Source organism: Neoarius graeffei, chromosome 12 (genome assembly GCF_027579695.1).
Source record: "Neoarius graeffei isolate fNeoGra1 chromosome 12, fNeoGra1.pri, whole genome shotgun sequence".
Taxonomy (NCBI): domain Eukaryota; kingdom Metazoa; phylum Chordata; class Actinopteri; order Siluriformes; family Ariidae; genus Neoarius; species Neoarius graeffei.
Genome location: NC_083580.1, coordinates 64,143,309 through 64,151,621, shown reverse-complemented (window position 1 = coordinate 64,151,621; position 8,313 = coordinate 64,143,309). Strand labels below are relative to the sequence as shown.

Here is an 8,313-nt window from a genome sequence, read left to right as displayed (position 1 = left end):
CTGATACTGTGTTGGATTAACTTTACTGCTCAACTGCCCCATTTTAGTTAACAGGCTACAGATAAAAAGCTTGTTCATTATTCAGCAAACCCCGACAACTATCAACAGGGCAAATAACATGAGAGGGGGTTAACACTAGCTAGTTCATCGCTCAGCAAGCAAGCTCCACTATCAACAGAGCAACGAACATACCGTGTCACTTCCTTCTCTGGGCGGAATCTTACCAAATGACGATTGAAGTTCGAGGTTGTCCCCGTCATCTCCTCGATAGTTCTTCTACATATGGAACACATAGCGGTGCATTTTTTTCCCCCACTGCACGAGAAGTCTGTATAAGCAAAGCGGACAATCCTAGGGGCTTCTCTCCAGGCATTTTAGTGCCATTAACGTTAGTTTGTTCCTGAACATGATGTATGAACATGTGAATGTGCATTCTCTTGCACGAAATTAGTATGATAATTAATGTAGATATAAATATCTTGTGCCAAATTATTATGGCATGTTACAAAAAATAAAGAAAAAATCAGAGTCCGAGTCCCCAATTTACGAGTACGAGTCATCAGTGCTCAAGTCCAAGTCAAGCCGCGAGTCCTTAAAATTAGCGCACAAGTCGGACTCAAGTCCGAGTCCTGGACTTGAGTACTACAGGCCTACTTTCTCTGTAATGTGACACGTTGCATTTTTTTAAATTATTATTTTTAACTTCAAATGAAAGAATAAAGATGTGCTGGTAAAGGAATGCCTGTTTGTAGCTGCTAGGACATAGACCCATCCACCTGCTGTTTTATGCAGTTCTCTAATCAGCCGATCCCTTGACAGCAGCACAATGCATCAAATAATACAGATACAAATCACGAGCTTCAGTTAATGTTCACTTCAAACATCAGAATGGGAAAAATTGTGATCTCAAAGTGTGACTTTCACTGTGGTATGGGTGTTGGTTTGAGCCAGATGGACTGGTTTGAGTATTTCAGACACTGCTGATCTCCTGGGGTTTTCTCACACAACAGTCTCTAGAGTTTACACAGAATGGTGCGAAAAACAAAAAAAAACACTGAGTGAGCAACAGTTCTGTGGGTGGAAACAAACACCTTGTTGATAAGAGAGGGTCAGAGGAAAATGGCCAGATTGGTTCGAGCTGCCAGGAAGGATATAGCAACTCTTTACAACCATGGTGAGCAGAAAAGCATCTCAGCATGCAACAGCAGAAGACCACATTGGGTTCCACTCCTGCAGCCAAGAACAGGAATCTTAGAATTAAGAACATGTTCCTATTAAAGTGGCTGGTGAGTATAAATTATAATTGCATTTGCATATTTGGTTAAAAGAACATAATTTTTTTTTTTTTAGATTTTTGTAGTATCTGATATCCCCAAGTCTGTGTAAATGTAGACATTTTTCCTGATACAAAGAAAAAAAGACATTCAAAAGGGTTTTGAAATTCAAATTTACATGCAAGAGTATAAAAAGGTGAAAATCCAATCCACTAAATCTTCTGAAACGTGAAATATTTATGAGCTTAATTTATGAGCTTGTTTTGTGCTTCAGAAAGAAAATGCAGGTCAATAATAATGCAGAAGAGAAATTGTCAGCCTGTTGCTTAAAAACAGCACTGAATCTGGAGGCTGGATTTTCTCAGGTTTCTGGATTTTTCTGCAGATTTTATCAGCAACCTTTTCTCTGCCTTTAAAAGATTAAATATAATCTTTCATTTTTGGCATCCATATCAGATTGTTTTCATAAGGAAGGCAGTTTCATTTGGATTTTCAGGGAACCATGCTCAACACTACCACCAGCGATCATCAGAAAAAAAATACGCAAAATGAAAACGTGAGCTGATTTGGGCTGATTTCTTTCTAGCCCAGACTATAGATTAATGCAGTGACAGTTGTGTCTGGCGGGCGACACGGTGGTGTAGTGGTTAGCGCTGTCGCCTCACAGCAAGAAGGTCTGGGTTCGAGCCCCGTGGCCGGCGAGGGCCTTTCTGTGTGGAGTTTGCATGTTCTCCCCGTGGGTTTCCTCCGGGTGCTCTGGTTTCCCCCACAGTCCAAAGACATGCAGGTTAGGTTAACTGGTGACTCTAAATTGACCGTAGGTGTGAATGTGAGTGTGAATGGTTGTCTATGTGTCGGCCCGGTGATGACCTGGCGACTTGTCCAGGGTGTACCCCACCTTTCGCCCGTGGTCAGCTGGGGTGGGCTCCAGCTTGCCTGCGACCCTGTAGAGGGATGAAGCGGCTAGAGATAATGAGATGAGATGAGTTGTGTCTGGTAATTACACAGAGCAAAATATCTCCGAGATTTAGGCTGACGTTTACATTTAGGCTGATATTTTTCCACCCGGTTCGTCGACACATCCGTAACACATCAACTGTGATTGATAAAGTGCACGTGAAATACGGTTGTGGGTGTAATAAATGTGAACAAGGTAGAGATCATCCAAGTTCCACCAAAATGCTTTGAAATTAGGCTGAACATGTCAAATCAAAGAATAGACAAAACAACAGAATAAAATTGTAAGTTTAGTGTTTTTGGTATAAACGAAAGGGTTAATCAAGGGCAGCCATAGCCTGAAGATTAGAGAAGCAGCCTTGGGCCCAAAGGGTCACCTGTTCGATTCCCAGGACTGGCATGAAAAATGTGAGGGGAGTTGAATGAGTGAACAGCACTTTCCTCTCTGTCTGTATCATGGCTAAAGTGACCTTGAGCAAGGCACCTAACTCCCACCTGCTCCCTGAGTGCTGTAGCATAGCTGCCCACTGCTGTGTGTGTGTGTTCGTTCAGTGCTTCAGATGGGTTAAATGCAGAGGAGGAATTTTGCTGTGCTTGAGTGTACATGTGACAACTAAAGGCTTCTTCTTCTAAAACTTTTAACAGGGTTAAAAATAGTAGGGATTGGCTCCAGGTCTCTCGCAATCCTTAATGAATAAATAAATAAATAAATAAAGCGGTATAGATAATAGATGAATGGATGGAGTATAAATCAGTTTTTACTTTTGACAAGCTGAAGTTCTTACAAGTCAACTCAAGAGAGAACATACAGTATTACACCAATCCCGGTGATATTACATTGGCTCCAATTCTATTTCAGGATCGAGTTTAACACTCGATTACTTTGCAGTCACACCATCATATATTACGGATTTTCTGCCCCTACGTGCTCCAGATACTTCAGCAAGATCTACTACTGCAGACTTGTTCAGTGCATCAAAAAAGAAAATATGCACTTATAAAATGGTCTACCAGTCAAGGTCAGACAAGTAAGTACAATACATAGATTTTAAAAGCAGCCAAAGGCATATTTCTAATTTTTAATGTTTCTACTTCATCTCATTCCTGGGGATGATAAAAAAAAAAAACCTCTCTCATTTATATTTCTTCTTCATTTGCTGCTCATATTATGTCCTAACTGGATCTCTTTGTTGGAATGACCAACAGTTTACTACAATTTACGCGTAAATACCATAGTTACAACCATGATTTAAAATAAAAATAGCCTCAACGAGGCTGTAACTCATACCTGCCACTGTTGTTGTGTGAGAGTTTGAAATCCGATCAACCAACCCTGTAGGAGGAGTAGCGATTTTTGTGAAATTGCATATGACCCCTGTGTAGTTGCATCCATGGCAGGTGGCGCCACCTGGTGAACAACTCTTGTTGGAATCTGAATTTAGAGAGTCTTCTGGGTGAGTTTCAGTGAAAACATCCTAGCAGTTTACGAAGAGCAGTGTTTGGTGTGACGAGTCACCCAAAATTTCAAACGCCCATAAAATGTTAAATATGACAGGTGGCACCACCATCTTGACAACTTTTATGCGTGTCCGCCTAGGGAACATTTCATACAAGTTTGATCAAAATCTGATCACTCCTGTAGGAGGAGTAGCGATTTTCATGAAATTGCATATAACCCCTCTGTAGCCTCATCTGTGCTACAGTAGGTGGCACCACCTGGTGAACAACTCTTGTTGGAATATGCCTTTAGAGTCTTCTGGGTGAGTTTCAGTGAAAATATCCCAACAGTTTACAAAGAGTAGCGCTGAAAGGTGATGAGCCACCCAAAAATTTCAGACACCCATAAAATTGTAAATATGACAAGTGGTGCCACCGTCTTGACAACTTTTATGTACACCCATCTGGGGAACATTGCCTGCAAATTTGATTGAAATCTGATCAATCCTGTAGGAGTAGCTATTTTTGTAAATTGTTGACAGACAGATAGACAGCGCATGATTGCATAAGCTCATCTGGCCTGGCCTGTAGTTGAATGAGCTTAAAAAAATAAATTTACTTGTTTTTGTGTGGTTTTAAAATATTTTTTCAATACATATAGCTTTTAAAAGCACTCATTTCTCACATTACAGATACACAACCATTTAATTTTCCTATGAACTACTTTTATAATTACCATAACTACGCAAAACGTTTAATAAGTAATTCCTTTTTAACAAGGCTATTGATGAAAGAATGGTTCCCATGTTGGAAGAAGCACAACCCAAGCTGTCATCGACAAATATTCCTAGTGTTCAACTCAAAATTGTGTGCTACATCCAGCTTGTGGAGACAGCCGAGGGAAACAGGTGGGTCACATCAGTGATGCTGTGTGTCCTGAATATTGTATTCTAAAAACAAAACTGGGATGTTCTGAAACGAAAGCACCACGTACTGGGCCTGAAATGGATTGCTTAATACTGCCACCTTTAGGTTGAAACTGGAAATATTGCCTTGTGGGAATTTAAAGCTTTCACAATTTTTTAACCCTTTAAAATACAATCAGATCCTATTGGGAATCTGCCAAATGGTTTCCATGAAAGTGTTGGCAGGTTCATGATTTTTACACCACATTGGGTTGCAGGTAACGGTAGCTGACCTGACACTGATATCTTGGTTTAAAGGAAGAGCTGAGAACCCTCAGGTTCCTAAGTGGAGTTGGGAACCCACTGGCTAGAGAACAACACAACCACACATAATTAAAGGCATACACAAAGTACTTGTAAAAAGTCATTTTTATTTGTGAATTAGTTTTCAATTCACTACACGCAAGAGGTGTCAGTATGTGTAACAGCTCAGTGATGAAGCCTTTGCGCTGGTGACCAGAAGGCTGCAAGTTCAAATCCAGGCAGCTGGTAGACAGCTGTTTGGCTCTGCCCAGCTGCAGCCTTGAACTGAATTCTGCCTCACTTGTAAGTCACTTTGGATAAAAGCATCGAATTAAAATGTAATAAATTGTAAACTGTGGCAGATTCAAAACAAAGGCTGTAATACTGCAACTCAGTCAAACATACATGAGGCACTGAATCTGTATAAACATTTTGAAATGTTGAAAAAAAAAAATTTTCACAAAACACATAAGGCACTTGTGAGCCGTAGTTAACAAAAGGATAATGATAACTTAGAGTTTGACCCGGGCAGAAATGGGCAGGTTTCATTAAAACATGAATAATTGCCTTCTGTGCATACGGTTATGGATTAGGAACAAAGGAATGTTTCTCACTAAGCACTATGACATTACGATTATGTGCTACAAAGGTAGTGTGTTCATGGAGAATTGTCCAATTTTCAAATTCAAAGCAGCTTGAATCCTTTGAGTGTCACTAAAGCTTACTGATAAAGCCTAAACATTTTCTCCCACTGCAATCAGTGACTCGGAATTTGGATATTCCAAACTCGCATCATATAAATCATGCAGTTTCATATTGAACAGAAAGACATTAAGGAAAAAAAAAAGAATAAAACAAATTGCATCAGCCACCAACATTCTGAAATGGAGAAAATGCAAAAAAGGATGCTGGATTTAAAGTATAAATAATTTGAAATTAAAAACAGCCTGCTTTTTTTGTTTTCCCCCCTTGTACAACATGAGAAACGTGTTAGAACATTTGCATCATTGACAATGTGGGGAGAAACAGAGAAAATGTAGTATTTTGCTCTGTCAATCTTTGAGACAACCATTTAAACACGATACACTGAAATGGTTCATTTAAATCATATGAAAGCGCACTTGAATCTGCACATTCTGGACAATTCAGACCATACATACATTACCAGGCATATTTACACTACCGTTCAAAAGTTTGGGGTCACTTTGAAATTTCCTTATTTTTGAAAGAAAAGCACTGTTCTTTTCAATGAAGATCACTTTAAACTAATCAGAAATACACTCTCTACATTGCTAATGTGGTAAATGACTATTCTAGCTGCAAATGTCTGGTTTTTGGTGCAATATCTCCATAGGTGTATAGAGGCCCATTTCCAGCAACCATCACTCCAGTGTTCTAATGGTACAATGTGTTTGCTCATTGCCTCAGAAGGCTAATGGATGATTAGAAAACCCTTGCACAATCATGTTAGCACAGCTGAAAACAGTTTAGCTCTTTAGAGAAGCTATAAAACTGACCTTCCTTTGAGCAGATTGAGGCCCTGTCCACACAGCAACGGATTCAGGTGAATCTGATAAAATTTTTTATTGTTTCGGCCTGGCGTCCACACGGCACCGGCGTTTTGGGTGCCCCAAAACGAAATCTTTTGAGAACGGGTTCCAGAGTGGAAAAATCTGGCAACGGAGCCGTTGCGAAGTCGTCTGGATGAGTAGAACGGATTTGTTTACGATGACGTCACAACCACATGTGCTTCACGCCGGGTAGAAGTGTAACGAACTCGATGAGAGTTGTCAACAAATCCTATAACTTGGCTCATGAAACGCACTTACAAAATATTTTCACTGTGAATATTTATTGTGTAATGGTGCAAAGTGAGCGAGCGGGAGAGAGAGAGAGAGAGAGAGAGAGAGAGAGAGAGAGAATAGCCCTTAGGGCAGAGTCAATCCCGCCAGCAAAAATAGGGTAAAAAAAAAAAGGAGCGATCTCACCTCTTCAGATGTTGGTTTAAGTCCGACAATACATTCCTCAAAAAGGGCGTAGAAGAATAAAGTAAAGTAATCCATCAACGTGTAGCATTCAATTTATTCCGGACCATTAAAGAATTCTGGAGGATATCAGAATGTTGGCGTACCGGCTTCCATCTACCCCCGTTCATTCCTCTTTCCGCGTCTCCATTCAAAAAACGAGCACGTGATTTAAAGGGACTATATCCATAGGATAGGGAGTGAGAAAGTGTGTGCAAGTGACAGGGATAGTCACTGTGTGCATGCGCAGTTACGCACATGCGTCTACTTCTATTGTTCTGGTGTCTTCGATGGGACCGTCTTACAGTGCACCTAGGTGTGGCATGTGTATTGCATCGTTTTCAGCAAGCGTTGCGTTGCCATATGGACCTGAAATTTAACTGATCCGTTGTCCATGTGGACACGATATTTAAAAAAAAAAAAAAAATCTCGTTGCCGTTGTCGTGTGGATGTAGCCTGAGTTTCTGGAGCATCACATTTGTGGGGTCGATTAAATGCTCAGAATGGCCAGAAAAATGTCTTGACTATATTTTCTATTTATTTTACAACTTATGGTGGTAAATAAAAGTGTGACTTTTCATGGAAAACACAATTGTCTGGGTAACCCCAAACTTTTGAACGGTAGTGTATTTCACAATGTTTTACACAGGCATGTAGTACTCAAGTCCAGGACTCGGACTCAAGTCCGACTCATGCCCTAATTTTAAGGACTCGTGACTTGACTTGGACTTGAGCACTAATGACTCGGACTCGTGCATTAACTGCATTTGGACTCATAAATTGGAGACGAGGACTCTGATTTTCTCTATTTTTTTGTAACATGCCATAATAAATTTGGCATAAAGATATTTATATCTACATTAACTCCAACCAAAGAGGTAAGGAACACGCTATGTTCGTTGCTCTGTTGATAGCGGGGCTTACTTGCTGAGCGATGAACTAGCTAGTGTTAACTCTCTCATGTTGTTTGCCCTGTTGATAGTGGGCGGGGCTTGTTGAGCAATGAAAAAGCTTTTTATCTGTAGCCTGTTAACTAAAACGGGCAGTCAAGCAGTAACATTAGTTCAACACAGTAGCAGAGACGCTTTCACATAAAAGCAGCAGCAGCCATCGTTAAATGGTGCCATTGGAGTCTTGTTCTCGGACTTGACTTTAAATTTTCTTTAAATGACTTGGACTTGACTCAGGCTACAGCCACACGACAACGGCAACGAGATGTTATTAAAAAAAAAATATCGCGTCCACATGGGCAACGGATCAGTAAAATATCAGGTACATATGGCAACGCAACGCTTGCTGAAAACGATGCAATACACATGCCACACCTCTAGGGGCGCTGTAAGACGGTCCCTTCGGAGACACCAGAACAATAGAAGTAGTAAGGACGCATGCGCATAAACTATTATGCGCGAG

General features: G+C 40.5%; 1 protein-coding gene across 2 annotated transcripts in view; it reads right to left on the bottom strand.

The window, feature by feature from the left end:
* Window positions 1-4,984: 4,984 nt before the first annotated feature.
* nf2b (NF2, moesin-ezrin-radixin like (MERLIN) tumor suppressor b) overlaps window positions 4,985-8,313 on the bottom strand; it is a 49,427-nt gene continuing 46,098 nt past the window's right edge. For both annotated transcript variants that reach the window (XM_060936214.1, XM_060936213.1), the window contains one exon: window positions 4,985-5,187. The gene's annotated coding sequence lies outside the window, so the exon portion shown is untranslated. The remainder of the gene's footprint in view (window positions 5,188-8,313) is intronic.